This window comes from Capra hircus, chromosome 10, assembly GCF_001704415.2.
Source record: "Capra hircus breed San Clemente chromosome 10, ASM170441v1, whole genome shotgun sequence".
Lineage (NCBI taxonomy): Eukaryota > Metazoa > Chordata > Mammalia > Artiodactyla > Bovidae > Capra > Capra hircus.
In genome coordinates, this window is record NC_030817.1 from 78,883,524 (window position 1) to 78,899,465 (window position 15,942).

General features: G+C 38.7%; 1 long non-coding RNA gene and 1 gene segment (V, D, J or C); both read left to right on the forward strand.

Annotated features, from left to right (window-relative positions):
• LOC102182508 overlaps positions 1-15,942 on the forward strand; it is a 486,583-nt gene that overhangs the window by 150,591 nt on the left and 320,050 nt on the right.
• LOC108637006 lies at positions 5,857-9,544 on the forward strand. Its single transcript, XR_001918734.1, has 3 exons — positions 5,857-5,997; positions 7,476-7,546; positions 9,324-9,544. It is a non-coding gene; the product is annotated as an uncharacterized LOC108637006 (long non-coding RNA).

Genomic DNA, 15,942 nt, shown 5'->3' on the forward strand with positions numbered 1-15,942 from the left:
AAAATCATATTTCCATTCAATTTCTCCAATACATTTTGTCTTTAAGTCTTTTATTGATTACCAAAAATGTCTGCAAAACATGTATGAAATTAAAATTATTTTTTAATTTTCCCTAGTCATACTGCTCTAATTGTTAAAAGTTGTTTTTTTTTTCTGGATTGAGTTGTAAATACAATTACTAGTAATGCATACTTAATGAAAACAACCTAAATACATTATAATTTTTGAAGGTTTTTTTCATGTAACAGGTAAAAAAGATTTTTGAAAGCACATTTCTTAATGAAATGACTGAGGTCAGATTTAATTTCTTTGATTAAATGCTTTCCTGACACCAATAAAAAGAAATATCCTTTTCCTTAATGCCCTAGTGGTTTTTCAACCTCAGAGCAGTGCTGCAAAAATTCCGTGTAAAGTAAGAAGGACAGTTGAGAAATGAAAGTTAGGAAATGAGAATCACAGTTAAGTTCTCAGGCAGATTATTTTTAGGAAAGAGTACATAGAGAAGTCAAGCATCTAGAAACTGATTCCCTTAAATACATATCTCTTCCCTACTTTGAAGATCACTGCATGTGTGTATCTGCTAAGCCATCTCAGTCATGTCCAACTCTTTGCAACCCTATGAACCCACCAGGCTCCTCTGTCCATGGGATTCTCCAGGCAAGAATACTGGAGCGGGTTGCCAAGCCCTCCTCCAGGGGATCTTCCTGACCCAGGGGTTGAACCCATATCTCTTATGTCTCCTGCATTGGCAGGTGGGTGATTTACCACTAGCACCACCTTGGAAGACTAGCGTTAGATTTCTCTACATATTACTGATTCATTGTCAGCCAGTCTTCATTCCATAACAAGTTTTGAGGAAAAAAGCAGGAAATTTCATTCCACATGTTCAAGCTGGTTTTAGAAAAGGCAGAGGAACCAGAGATCAAATTGTCAGCATCCGCTGGATCTTGGAAAAAGCAAGAGAGTTCCAGAAAAACATCTGTTTCTGCTTTATTGACTATGCCAAAGCCTTTGACTGTGTGGATCACAATAAACTGTGGAAAATTCTGAAAGAGATGGGAATACCAGATCACCTAACCTGCCTCTTGAGAAACCTATATGCAGATCAGGAAGCAACTGTTAGAACTGGACATGGACAACAGACTGGTTCCAAATAGGAAAAGGAGTATGTCAAGGCTGTATATTGTCACCCTGCTTATTTAACTTCTATGCAGAGTACATCATGAGAAACGCTGGGCTGGAAGAACACAAGCTGGAATCAAGATTGCCAGGAGAAATATCAATAACCTCAGATATGCAGATGAAACCACACTTAAGGCAGAAAGTGAAGAAGAACTAAAGAGCCGCTTAATGAAAGTGAAAGAGGAGAGTGAAAAAGTTGGCTTAAAACTCAACATTCAGAAAACGAAGATCAAGGCATCTGGTCCCACCACTTCATGGCAAATAGATGGGGAAACAGTGGAAGCAGCGAGAGACTATTTTTGGAGGGCTCCAAAATCACTGCAGATGGTGACTGCAGCCATGAAATTAAAAGACGCTTGTTCCTTGGAAGAAAAGTTATGACATACCTAGACAACATATTAAAAAGAAGAGACATTACTTTGCCAACAAAGGGCCATCTAGTCAAAGCTATGATTTTTCCAGTAGTCATGTATGGATGTGAGAGTTGGACTATAAAGAAAGCTGATAGCCGAAGAATTGATGCTTTTGAACTGTAGTGTTGGAGAAGACTCTTGAGAGTCCCTTGGATTGCAAGGAGATCCAACCAGTCCATCCTAAAAGAAATCAGTCCTGAATATTCAGTGGAAAGCCTGATGTTGAAGATGAAGTTCCAATACTTTGGATGCCAAGAGTTCCAAATACCCAATGCTCCAATACCTGATGCAAAGAACCAACTCATTGGAAAAGACCATGATGCTGGGAAAGATTGAAGGCAGGAGGTGAAGGGGATGACCAAGGAAGAGATGGCTGGACAGCATCACCGACTCAATGCACATGAGTTTGAATAAACTCTGGGAGTTGGTGATGGACAGGGAAGCCCAGCGTGCTGTAGTCCATGGGGTTGCAAAGAGTTAGACACGACTGAACGACTGAACTGAATTGATATAATGCCTCAGCTTCCTACCTGTGAGACTGACATAGGCTGACATTGAGCCTCTATCATAAGGTCAGCTCTTTAAGACAGCCTCTCCAAAGAGCCTCTCTATCTCCAGGTCCCAGTAATCACTCTCTCCCTTCCATTTAAGACCCAGAGTGATGCTAGTCCCGCAATGGCACTATCCCTTAGGTGTTCCCTACTCCCTGCTTATACTTCTGTAACTAGTGCCTCATTAAAGTCTCCCCAAATTAGGCAAATTTTGTTTGAGTTTTCTGCTAGAATCCTGATAGATACTTTCAGATTCTAAAATGTGCTTATTTTTTACTTTAATGTTACTTTTTAAGGGAGGATTTTCCTAGCCTCCTTGATTCAGTATAACTGCCCATTAAACTCTTACAGTGCCCAGTACTCTCTCATCACAACATCCTCCACACTTGGTGGCAATTGTTGAATGAGTGTTAATGTCCCTTTCTCAAACAGGCTGTGTCTTCCACAACATTCAGTTCAGTTCAGTCGCTCAGTCGTGTCCAACTCTTTGCGACCCCATGAATCACAGCACGCCAGGCCTCCCTGTCCATCACTATCTCCCGGAGTTCACTCAAACTCACGTCCATCGAGTCCGTGATGCCATCCAGCCATCTCATCCTCTCTCGTCCCCTTCTCCTCCTGCCCCCAACCTCTCCCAGCATCAGAGTCTTTTCCAATGAGTCAACTCTTTGCATGAGGTGTCCAAAGTACTGGAGCTTCAGCTTTAGCATCATTCCTTCCAAAGAAATCCCAGGGTTGAGCTCCTTCAGAATGGACTGGTTGGATCTCCTTGCAGTCCAAGGGACCCTCAAGAGTCTTCTCCAACACCACAGTTCAAACACATCAAATCCACAACATTAGGGACTGAATTTTTGTGTTCTCATTGCTATAGCGTAAGAGATCAACCTGGAATCTGGAACACAATGGATTCTCAATAGTTATTTGTTCAATACATAAGAGGATGAGTGAATGAGCTTGTTCTTATTCCAAAACCATATTGCATCAGAAAAATATAAAGCAAAATTTGTGGGAAATATATGAATAATTTTAAAAGATATTAATTATAAGATACTCTAACAACTACTTCTCAGAGAAAGAGCCAGAGATGAAAACTAACTTTGCAGCCCATAAGCATATATATACATATATACATATATATAAACCTTTACCAGAATGTGAGCATGTATCATGACTCAAAGAAGCTATAGGAAAGATGTATAAAAGCCACATTCTCTGAATACTATACAATAAAGCTGGAAATTAATAATTAAAAATTAATTAATTAATTAAATTATATAATAATTTAATGAAATATTAAATTTAAATTATATTAAAATTTAAATTAATAATAAATTAATAATTTTTAAATAGTAAATAAGTTGAAGGAAATTAACCACTTATGATAGTCTAAATAATTTCCAGGTCAAAGAACTAAAAGTTAAAACTGCAGATCATTTAAAATTTACTCTAATGACAGTACTACATATAAAAATCTATGGATTTGTTCAAAGAACTACTAATAAGAAATACATAGCTTTAAATACATTTATTAATGAAGAGTTAAATAAAGAAGCTAAATTTTGCTTTCAAGAAATAAAAAATAATAATAATGGGCAAAATAAACTAACATGAAGTGGAAAGTCTAATAATAAAAGTCATTAATTCAAAAGCAAAACAAAAATTAAAATTTATAAGAGTTCTAGAAAATACGTTAAGAAAAAAGAAAGAAAACACAAATACACAACATCAAGAATGAGAGAAGTAATAAGAAAAATAACACAAATGCATATCAAAAATGAGAATGGTGATATTATTAACAACTTCTAAGGAAGGAATTTTTAAAGCATCAGTTAATACTTGCGTGAATAGATCCTGATGAAATGGATGATTTGTAGAAACACACAATCTTTTCACTTGAACTTCTAAAGTTTGCAAAAATTTGTATTATTTTATAATTCCATAGTCTGCATCAAATCATAGGGGGAAAAACTCCTGAATTCTGCCTCTTCTATTTCCCTCATATATCCAGCACGTAAATACCAAGAACCAAGTCTCAACTCTCCTGTATTTCCATCTTTAAAACAAAAACTATTTTTATTCCTACTAGTGTGGGAAGAATTGTGTCACCCCAAAATTCATATGTGGAAACCTAAACCCTTAGTACCTTAGAATGTGACTACATTTTAAGATAGGGCCTTTAAAACAGTGATTAAGTTAAAATGAGGTTATTAGGGTGGGCCTTAATCCAACCTGACCATTATCCGTATAAAAAGAGGTGAGGAGGAAAAAAAAGAGAGGTGATTAGACACAGACACTGGGATGCTCAAACACAGAGGAAGACCATCTAAGAACATGAGAAAGCAGGGATCCACAAGCCAAGGAAAGAAGCTTGAGTCAAAAAACCTGCTGACACCTTGGTCTTGGACTTCTGGCCTCCAGAACTATGAGATATACATTCCTGCTGTGTCAACCACCCAGTCTGTGTTACAGACACCCTACGTTTACTTTTAACAAGCAAATACAGAGATCATGTGCCAATCACTGTGCTAGACACTGGAAAATCAAGACGGATTAAGAAAAGAAGTCCCTGTCTTCCGAAGGCTCACAGTCTAGCAGGATAAACGTGTATGCACATGCATGTGTGTTAGTCACTTACTCATGTCCAACTCTTTGCAACCCCATGGACTCCAACCCACCAGGTTCCCCTGTCCAAGAGACCTCCAGGCAAGAAAACTGGAGTAGGTTGCCAGTGGATTGCCAGTTCCTTTTCCAGTGGACCTTCCCGACCCAGGGATTGAACCCGGGTCTCCCACACTGCGGACAGATTCTTTACCATCTGAGCCACCAGAAAGCCTAAACATACGTGCATACTGACAATAATTCTAACACCAACTTTGATACTCCTGAATGACTCAGAGGTGGATGCCTGACCCAGTTGAGCCAATCATGCCATCTATACCCCACTGCAGTCATAAACTGACCCCTGGAGGAAAACCTAATTCAGACTAAGGTGAGAAAATCCCAGAATGTTTACATTTGGGATAGGAAAGAGGAATTCATCGTTGGTGGCCATGCCATGAAATGAACTTTGGCTAGAAACTATTTGCATCTAGGTCTCCTGATTTGTGATCTAAGTGAATAAATCTTATGTACAGAGAGAGGTGGAATAAAAGAAAATCCTTGAAAGATTTGGTTTCCTGGCACCCTGGATACCTGAGGCCCATATACATACATATATAAATTCTGTATTTCCTAGGTTATAGGAGCCAATGTGTGTGTGTATATATATATATTTTTTGTATTGCCTAGGTTATAGGAGCTAATGTATACATACATACATGGATTCTGTACTGCCTAGGCTTTAGGAGCCAATGTATTTCTCTTCTTGACTAAGCTTACTACAATTATATTTCTGTCATATGACAAATGTCCTGACTAATTAAATGAGGTTTTTAGGGATTAATTTGCTTAAAAACTTTTGGAAACACCTTGTTGGCTTACAAAAAGAAAATTATACGGTTTACTCTCAATTCCACAGCATACTCTCTCAGTAATTTCTCCAAATATCCTGAAGGCGGCACTCTTTACATTCAAAGAGGAAAAAAAAAGAAACCCACCCTTTTGTCCAAAGCATTAAAAAAAAAAAAAAAAAACCAAAGGGAGGAACTTAGTGAATTGCATGAGGTGACTCTAATTGGTTGGAACATCTGTTGAAATGGTGTTTCTGTAGATAAAGAAAAAGTTATCATGTTTGAGGACCCCTAATCAGCTTTCAAGGCACCTTAATCTGAATCTTCAGTGAAGTGGACAAGAAAAAAGAAAAGGAAACATGAAAAAGCTACTAGCAACAATTCTGTGGCTTCAACTAAGCTGTGAGTTGAGGGTTTATTAGAAAGAGAACCATGGGGGTCAAGGAATTGTCATAAGGTGTTCAGAAGTGGAGATAAGATTCAGTGTGACCCATTTGTGGTTCCCTGGGTAGGAACTGGATTATAGGAATAGCTAGTGAACTCCTAAAATATTCTCTCTGAACAAGGTTAAATGCAGATCTGAAAGTGGAGCAAAGCCCTCCATCCCTGATCATCCGGGAGGGGCAAGCTGGAATCAACTGCGATCATTAGTCACTACCTTGGACACATTACTCTGGTACAGACAGGATCAGGGGAAGAGCCTGGAATCTCTGTTTTTATTGATGTCAAATGGAGCAGTGAGGAAGAAGGGAGGATTAACAGCCTCCCTTGATACCAAAGCCCGTCGCAGCCCCCTGCACATCACAGCCTCCCATCCTGGCCTCTCTGCCACATACTTCTGTGCCATGGATGCAGTGTCTTCCTGATGCTTCCAGTCTGTACCCAAACCTGCAGCTGTGGCTGCAGCCCACACCGCTGCTGCAGGGACTGCAGTTCTGAGGCTTCCTTCACTGTCTCTGGCTCTCTGCCTGAAAGAAAATTTCTGAGCTGAATGAGAAAAAAAATGGTGTTTTAACTTTGATTTTCTTTATTGTGGAAGTTTTTTTAGAAGGAAGGAGGATTGTGAGGCAGGCAGAATGGGGAACAACATAAACATATCTTTTCCAAGAATATGAAGACTCATCTTTCATGGCCTCAGTCAAAATCCATGAGTCTTCCATTACAGAGTAATCTTACATTTAGTGCAACTGTCGCAAATAATTCCTGTGAAATATGGAACCATTATTTGTATTTATATGCAAAGATAACATATAGCCATGGAGGGGAAAAGAGAATAAAAGCTTTATAATATAATACTCTATGAGAGGCTCCTTACCTAGTTTTTCCTGCTGAAACATTGACTGCAGTAGACAGACAATACCTATGTGATCTATAGATCAAGTCTTCGCAACATGTGGAGAGATTTTTATTGCAGGACCTTAAAAGAAAACTAAAAGGCTCATTTAAAAAGCCTGAACCCACAATATTTCATGACAACAACATACATATACCTGATCTACAAACCCAGGATGCATACAAATACTCTTATGTCTCTTTTATTTTTCCAACTAATTGTTAGAGTGACTACCTGCCAGATAAGCAGGAAGTTCATTCTCTCTTGTGAGGCCTTCCCCACGCCAGCTCCTGACCTGTCTAAGAACCCGAGAGACTTGGGCAGTTTGGAAGAGGTTAGTGCAGCTTCCACACACCGTCAGAGGTCCTCCCAGTAGACTCCTGCCTTGGCTTTTGTTGATGTCCAGCCTCCCCCATGGTCTGTGTAGGACTGCTGGACCACTGCTGATCCAGGCCCTGAAGAATGACCCCACTCCAGTGTCAGCTGGTCAAGGGGGCCTCAAACCTGGGTTCCCAAGGTTTTAGACTTTGTGTCCTCTTTTTTGCAGATGCACCACCATCATTGGAGCCCCAGAAAATCAAAGGATGCTGGATTCAGAGTGGTTCTGGCATTTATATTGTGAGTCCACACAACATTGCTTTTTTCCATTTTCTGGGACCCATACCTAACAGATAATATCTTTTGTTTTGTATGTCTCAGACCCAAGCACCTGATTATGCTCACTTTTTTTCTAAAATAACAGTAGGCTTATGCATGGATCCTATTAAAGAAGGACTCGCTAAATAACCCCTAAACATCCTGCAACCTCTCTATAATCAAAATTGTCTTTAGTAACCCAAAGGGTGATTTATCCTACAAATGAGTCTCTCCAAGGTGACCTAAGCCAGTTTTTTAAAAGAGGCCACCCATGATTCTACATTGTCAAACTTCCTATTCTAAAGGATGCTTGCTTCATTGAATATGAGTAGTTTTCTGGGATTTTCTTGCTGAATAATAAAACTAATCCAAACATTATCACTCATAAGCACCCTGCTGCATGCTTTTTTGAGTCAAAACAAAGCAAAGTTACGTATTAAGTTCTAAGCTCCTGGCTAAGTCATTAGTGAAAAGACTTAGTTTAATGGCAAAGAAAATAGTATCTACTCTGATACAACCTGCTGCGCCTCTATGTGTCCTGTAATATTCTTGTCCCAGAACAGTTTGCAATGGGAGTCACTCCCTGGTTCAAAGACCTTTATGCAACTCCAGAATGTTTCTGGTATTCGTTTAAACACTTTCTGAAAATTGGTATTCATAATATCAATTCTTTATTATTTTAGAGGCTTTACTTCCCTTTAACTACTCTGCAAAATGTCCATGCCTGTGTTTCTTATGACCCAGGAAGAGTGGCTCTGTTCCACAACCCTGCTCCTTCCTCTGCCAGGGGAGTGTGTGTCCTGAGTGTGGTGGTTGTTCTTTTCCTCTCTTCTCCATGCGGTAGCACTGATTAGTGGGCTGGGTTAGTTTTTAGTTGAAATCCAAATTCAGATCAGAGCCCTGCATGATGCAGAATTATATACCCCAAGACACGTCCGTGAACATCTTCACAGGCCATGAAAAGTCAGGGATTTTTATTTCTTGGTCATTGTATGTGCAAGAGTCTTGGTACCTATAGCCTGCGATCCATTTTCTTCATCACTCAGGAATGTCTAAGGACCAATATATGGCTACAAATAATACAAATGTAGATTTATTTATACTGTACATTTAATTTTAAATTATAGTCCTTGGATAAATATTTTAAGGTGGAGTTTCAACATAGCAGGGCTACTTATTCCAAAGGCTGCAGTATTACCACCTTTCTGTTCTTTCCTTATATTTTCTCATTTGAACTTCACAGCAAAGGAATATGATTTTTTGTGTGTGAACAAGAGGCCCCACTTAGTTAACAGACACAGAGTGGTAGAACCAGCTTTTGACTGGGTGAATAGGAGAAAATATGCTACAAGAGAAGGAACTTTTGACTAAAAATTCCCTATCATCCCAAATTCATAAGCATGGGAGCTTCATCAGTGATACATTGACTTCAACTGTGTTAGGAGCTGCAGAGATATAGCTCAAGAATCATGAAAACAGAAAGTCAAAAATTGATGCCTAAATAATTATTTCACACATTTTTTAGAGGCTATCAGATCAAGAATTAACACACAACAGGAAATGGAAAGAGCACTATTACCTGCCAAAATTACTCAGGCAGCATTTTAAGCAAACTTGCATAAAATAAAGTCAGGAGAGAACCCTAACAGCTAATTTGGTAATTTTTAAAGGAAAGAATTGAATAAGAGCACCATAATGAAGCTTCTCTTATTATAGCAAATCAGATCTTTAATAAATTTTCCTCATTTAAATTTTTTAGGAGAAAGGAAACTAGAAGGCTTCAAAGAGCTCCAAGAATGGGGTGTCTCACCTCAGACCAGCTGTACTAAGGAAGACAGAGGTCTACATAAGCCCCAGCAATAACTCTTTAAGTATGGATTGATTGTTCTCTTCACCACTGTTTTCACTGCTATAGCATGGGGTCAGTAATTGAGCAGCTTTCTCCAGGAATGACTTGGAAACATAAGATGCTCACTGAAGCTACCAGTCAATAAAATTGTACTAAAAAAATCTATTCAAATTTGGCTGTCTCTTTTCCACTCAGTCATTAGCAATTGTAACCCAGCTTCCCTTTGACATACTTTCACACAGTCTCAAGTTCCCTACTACATAAGCACAGTTCCTAAAGAAGAATCTCAGAAAATTTTAATCTTTGTAGAGTCCCTGGATTTACCACAAGACTTCTTGCCAGTCAGAAAAATATATTTTTTTCTATATTCTCCACCAACTCTTTCTTCCACTTCCTCCATTTTTGTTTGTTTGCATTTTGCTAAACAGTGAATTCAACTTTGTCCTTTTCAGGCTAGATCAGAACAAATTTCACTATCAGGAAAATCATCTTATAAGAAATATCCATGTATAAACAACAAAGGCCTACTGCATAGTCGAGAACTGTATTCAATATCCTATAACTAACCACAATGGAAAAGAATATGAAAAAGAGTGCATTTTATATATATATATATATATATACACAAAATTGAATCACTTTGCTGTGCAATAGAAATTACACAACATTGTAAATCAACTATGCTTCAATAAATTTTTAATTTAATTTATTTTAATTTTAAGTTTATTTTAATTGGAGGTTAATTACTTTACAATATTGTATTGCTTTTGCCATACATCAACATGAATCTGCCACAGGTATACACGTGTTCCCCATCCTGAACCCCCCTCCCTCCTCCCTCCCTGTGCCATCCCAAATTAAGCTTCATATGAAAGTAATTGAAAACAGTTTTCCTGTTTTACCAGTGAGATGGACAAGTCCTAATCAGTACCCTCAGATGCCAGATTCATCAGATTTTCTTCCCAAATCTCTAGACAAATAATCATCTTGATTCGAGGGGGCCTTCAAGTGAATCTATTCCAGAAATTATATGTGTAAAAACTGACCTTAATGTTTCAACATTTACACCCTCCTAGATAACAGCACACTTTTTTTTTTTAATCTGTTTCTCCAAATTGTCCCAGTCTTCACAGCATTATCAGCTTCCACAGGGATTTGCTGGCAGGTTAAAAAGGTCAGCATCAGCAGAATACAGACCAAAGTTCCTGATACCCCTCAGAACCAACAGCACTGGCTGTAATAACTATAATGATAGACAAAATAAAATTTGACATGAAAACCGGACTTAGTTCCATCTTCCTTTAACTCAAGCAGAGGCTCTACTCTTACTGATTAAGCTGGAAGAACTTTGACCGTGTATTTATAAATATTCATGATGTATCCTGAATGTTTACTTCCTCAAACTGTTACCAAAGCAAGTTTATTGTTAATGACTATTTGTCAAGAAATACTTATTTTTCATTTGTGAACTTGCTTTCTGCATTAGACAGATATCAGATTTCCTACGACCTTTCTGTAGCATTTAACACCATGTTGCCACATACTGATTTCAACACTGAAAACAGTTTCACAAGGAAACCATTCACGACAGGAAAAAAATTTTTCAACAGAATTAATTGAAAGAACAAATATCCACTTGAGTCTCCAGATCTCTTCCTTAGAATAAAGGACTCTGATTCTGAAGATGAACTTTTGTATATTCTTAAAGTCAAGAGTATAAGCAAACTCCAAGACAGGTGAATAAGACTCAGACTTCAAAGAAATCCTTTAATTTGAAATTTAAAACATAAAAACCAAGTTCCTCTTGCTTCCCTTACTGACCCCTTCCCAACTTACAAACACATAGATTTTCACTTATTTTCCTAGAATCACTCTGACTGAGAATGTATCATTATACCTTATCCTAAAAGCGATGACCCAGGTGTTCAAAACTGAACCAGTTGGTTTTAAGAATGTGATGGTATAATCAGAAAATATTGTATATGACCATATCCACCACATAAAACAAGTATGTTCCCTCTGGTGGGACCTCCATGATGGTTTCTGGTGATGTTAATCCCCAGTGTGCAGCAGTTACCCCCCATAACCAGAGCTTCTTCTAACAAGTTCCAGAAAACACTGATCAGATGCATCTGTTACCAATCCCGCTTGTTGTAAGGATTAGGAAAGGGGAAACTTTTCTCAGTTGTACTATTTATGTCCACGAAAGGCATTTAAGGCTAGTAATTCTCTGCTGAATATACTTTTAACTCTGTCCCATAGGTTTTGGTGTGAACTATTCCTTTTCTTTGCTTTTGGCACCCTTGGTTACTTTTTCTTTAAATTTTGTCTCTACTTCATGGTTTATCTGGAAATTCATTTTTTCATCTCAAAAAAGTTTACATTTTTCATTTTTATAGTTTTATGTTTTTATGTTAATTGGATTATGATCAGAGAATATCCCTATAAAAGCTCTACTTTTCAGAAAAGTTTAAGGTTTACTTTGGGACCACACATAATCACAACTAACTATTTGAAAGCTATGAATTCATATTTGTGTGTGCACCTAAGTACTCAACTTTTTTATTGTACTATTAAATTCTGTTACTTTTGTTTTGTTTTCTGTGAATTCTGTCGCATTCTGAAAGAGGACAGTTGAAATCCCCCACTTATCAAAATTCTTCTTGCAATGGCTTGTTTCATTTATTTAGCTTCATTTTTGGCAGGTATGATTTATCTCTCCATAAAGTCTGTCTTTTTAGCATAATGTCCTGAAAGCCATTTGTTTCTTCTTCTTCCTCTGTGATGCACTTTTCTCCTCAATATCCATTCTGCTCTCTTTCCCTCTTTTTTTTTTTTTAAGTTGTTCAGTCATGTCCGACTCTTTGTGACCCCATGGACTGTAGCCTCCCTCCATGGGATTCTCCAGGCAAGACTACTAGAGTGGGTTGCCATTTCCTTCTCCAGGGATTGAACCCGGGTCTCCCGCATTCCAGGCAGACGCTTTAACCTCTGAGCCACAAGGGAAGCCCTTTCCTTCCTTTACTTTGTCTCAAAATAAATTCTGTGTTGTCCAAACTTTCTTGTAGCTAGGTATGGCCATGAACTAAGCTCTGGTCAAAGAAATGTAACTATAAATGTCATGCGGTAGTTTCTAGGTATTTCTCTAAGACTCAGCATGCAAGCTCCAGCTATACCAGCTGTCTTGAATCACAATTTCTTTCCCATAGGAATCATTGGTCTTTTGAGATTCAACCATATCCTTCACTTGGTCCACTCACCATGTACCTTCCTTAATGAGATCCCCTTGGCTGGCCCAATAGTTCTCAATTCCCAGTTATTTTCCTTGAACCTCTTCACATTGGAAAATATTTTCAAGTATTTTTGCAAAACAGTATTTATATCGATCATACTGCTATTTCTACTTGACTGTGGCTTAAATCTGTTGGAAAATATAATTTTGCAAAGCTGGAAACTTTCAGAATTCCAGACAGAAACCACACAAAATTTCCCTTTGCATTGATTGGATAGCCAATCAATCTTATGATTTTTATCATCAGCATTCCTAGCCCAAGTGGTTTCCTTCATAGCTCAGTTTGTAAAGAATCCTCCTGCAATACAGAAGACCTGGGTTCAATCCCTGGGTTGGGAAGATCCCCTGAAGAAGTGAAAGGCTACCCACTCCAGTATTCTGGCCTGGAGAATTCCATTGACTGTATAGTTCATGGGGTTGCAAAGAGTCGAACATGACTGAGCAACTTTCATTTACTAGTTCAGGGTTTTAGAGCAGGATTCATGATAAAAACTTCCCTGAAATTTGCTCTTGGCATGCAAACTTTCAGAAGGAAAAATTATCAAGTGCTTGGCTCTTGAAACTAAAAACATTTTCATTTTTAATGTATTTTCTCCTCTCAAAAATTTTTAGGTCTATTACAAGACACAAAGTCAAGATTTTGAACCTTTAGTCTCAAGCCTCATTGGATTTTTTTTGCAATCTCCCTTTCCTGGCTCAATCAGATTCAACTCCAGAATTTATAACAAGAGGGTTATAAGGGGAAAATTAATTTTAAAGAAGGAAAATATGCAAGATGATATTTGAAACTATTATTCCACTGCATACAGAATTGGAGATTCTAATAATATAACCATATGAATGCCAGTCTTGGTGTCAAAAAAAATTCCTTGGTGTTCAAACTCTTCTACTATGAGCTCAGTGCCCCTAAACAAGTTATATAATATACCTAAGCCTCATTTTTCTCATCAAAAAAGGAGGAAATAATAACCACTGGCCAGTTTTATGACATTTAAAATAAGATGGAGTGTATGTCAGGTAAACAGCAAAAATACCAGGACTTCTAGAATTGTGTTTTTTGGAGAAAACCCACAAAGACAAGAGATGCAGCAGGTGTGTAATTTCCCCAGTGGCAGCACACATCCCCACAATCTGGGGCACCACCCACCAATCTAGCAGAGTCAGCATCAGACCCTACGAAAGGATCCCAGTCTTGAGACATGGAGATTTTAAGCTGCATTAATGAGAAGCACAAGGCCTTACCCCAGCATAAAGGCTGGGCTCCGTGATTATAACAACAGAAAGTAAAAACTGTGCCTTCCAGTCCTGATCTGTCACCTCAGCATCCTTCCAATATTAACTTACATAATCACCAGGCTGGAGCTCTATATGAGGACAATTCCCTCTCTGGAAGGTTGGCTTGCAGGGAATCTGTTGTTCCTACCTCTCAGTCAGTGAAATCCACAGGCAGAGTCCCTAGCACATAGGCTGGTGTAAATGTAGAATGAACTGGGGGCAGTGGGGGCAATGTGTCCAGTTCCATCACAATGCAGAAAGTATGTTTGTTCTCAGATCAAATAATGTATTCAACAAGTGTTTATTGAGTGTCCACTCTGTACCAGGCTATCTTGTAGGCACTTGAGATATTCCTATTAACAAAATGCTCAAAGATATCAAATTCATGGAGATTCCATTTTCATAAGCATTAAACATAATAAGTAGGAGAAGGCAATGGCAACCCACTCCAGTACTCTTGCCTGGAAAATCCCATGGACGGAGGAGACTGGTAGGCTGCAGTCCATGGGGTCGCACAGAGTCGGACACGACTAAAGTGACTTAGCAAACATAATAAGTAGATTGTATAGTATATTAGAAGATGAATCCATGGAGAGGAGAATCAAGCAGGGTAAAGGGATTAGGTAGTGCTGAGGGTGGGGCACTGGAAAGTAGTTCCCCTTGCAATTTTAGATTAGGTGGTCAGAGGAGGCTTGCTGGAAGGATAACATCTGGGCAAACACTTGAAGAAAACGAGAGCGTGAACCTTGAGGCTATCTGGGGCAAGAGCTTTTCAGGCAGAGGAAAGACTTCAGTTCTAAGTTAGCAAATGCCCAATGTGTTCAAGGACTGGGTGAAATGAAGAACCACAGGAGGATTTAGAAAAAGAATGACTAGCTCCCATTGAACATCTCACTCTGGCTGTTGTGTTGAGAATAGACTACAGGTAGTCAGGATGAAATCAGGGAACTTGTCTGGTGGTCCAGTGGGTAAGAATCTACCTTCCAATGCAAGGAATGTGAGTTCAATCTCTGGCTGGGGAACTAAGATCCCCACTTGTCACTGGACAACTAAGCCCCCACCCCAACTACAGAGCCCATGTGCCACAACTAGAGAGCCCACACACCATAACTAAGACTCAACACAGCCAAATGAATAAATAACCATTAAGTGATAAAAAATAAATGTATCATTAGTGACTCACTGATAAAAAAGAAAAAAAATGAAGGCAGGGAAGACTGTTGTGTTAACATCAAAAGCAAAAAGTTGTCAAAAAGGCACAAGCTTCCAGCTAGAAGATTAACAAGTTCTGGGGATGTAATGTACAGCTTGGTGATTATAAATAAAAATTTTAATAAATTTTTATATAGTCAGGACCAATGGTGTCTGATGTTCTTCTGGGCTTAGAGCCTTCTTCCATAAAAAGAAGCCCATTCAGGAGCAACTGGTGTCTCTATACTTGCCAGTGAAGAGATGGAGACACATTGGATGACTGCTGGGAATCCTCTGCTTCTAATGATCTGTGAGTTTGAGGGGAAATGATAAAAAGGAGTCCCGATCTCAGATACATAAAGATGACATCTCCCTGAGAACAAATACTGGAGCTTTCTTCTCTGTTTAGAACTTCTTCCTCAAAGTTGTGCACATCAAGGACTTGAGAAAATGATCCCATGGTGATGAGGGTAATGTGAAACAAAGAGGAGAGGGCAAATGAAAATCCTACACACCTCAGTGAATCAGCTCAGTTCAATTCAGTTCAGTCGCTCAGTCATGTCTGACTCTGTGACCCCATGGACTGCAGCACACCAGGCTTCCCGTCCATCACCAACTCCTGGAGCTTACTCAAACTCATGTCCATAGAGTCAGTGATGCCATCCAACCATCTCATCCTCTGTCATCTTCTTCTCCTCCAGCCTTCAATCCTTCCCAGCATCAGGGTCTTTTCTAGTGAGTCAGTTCTTCACATCAGGTGCCAGAGTATTG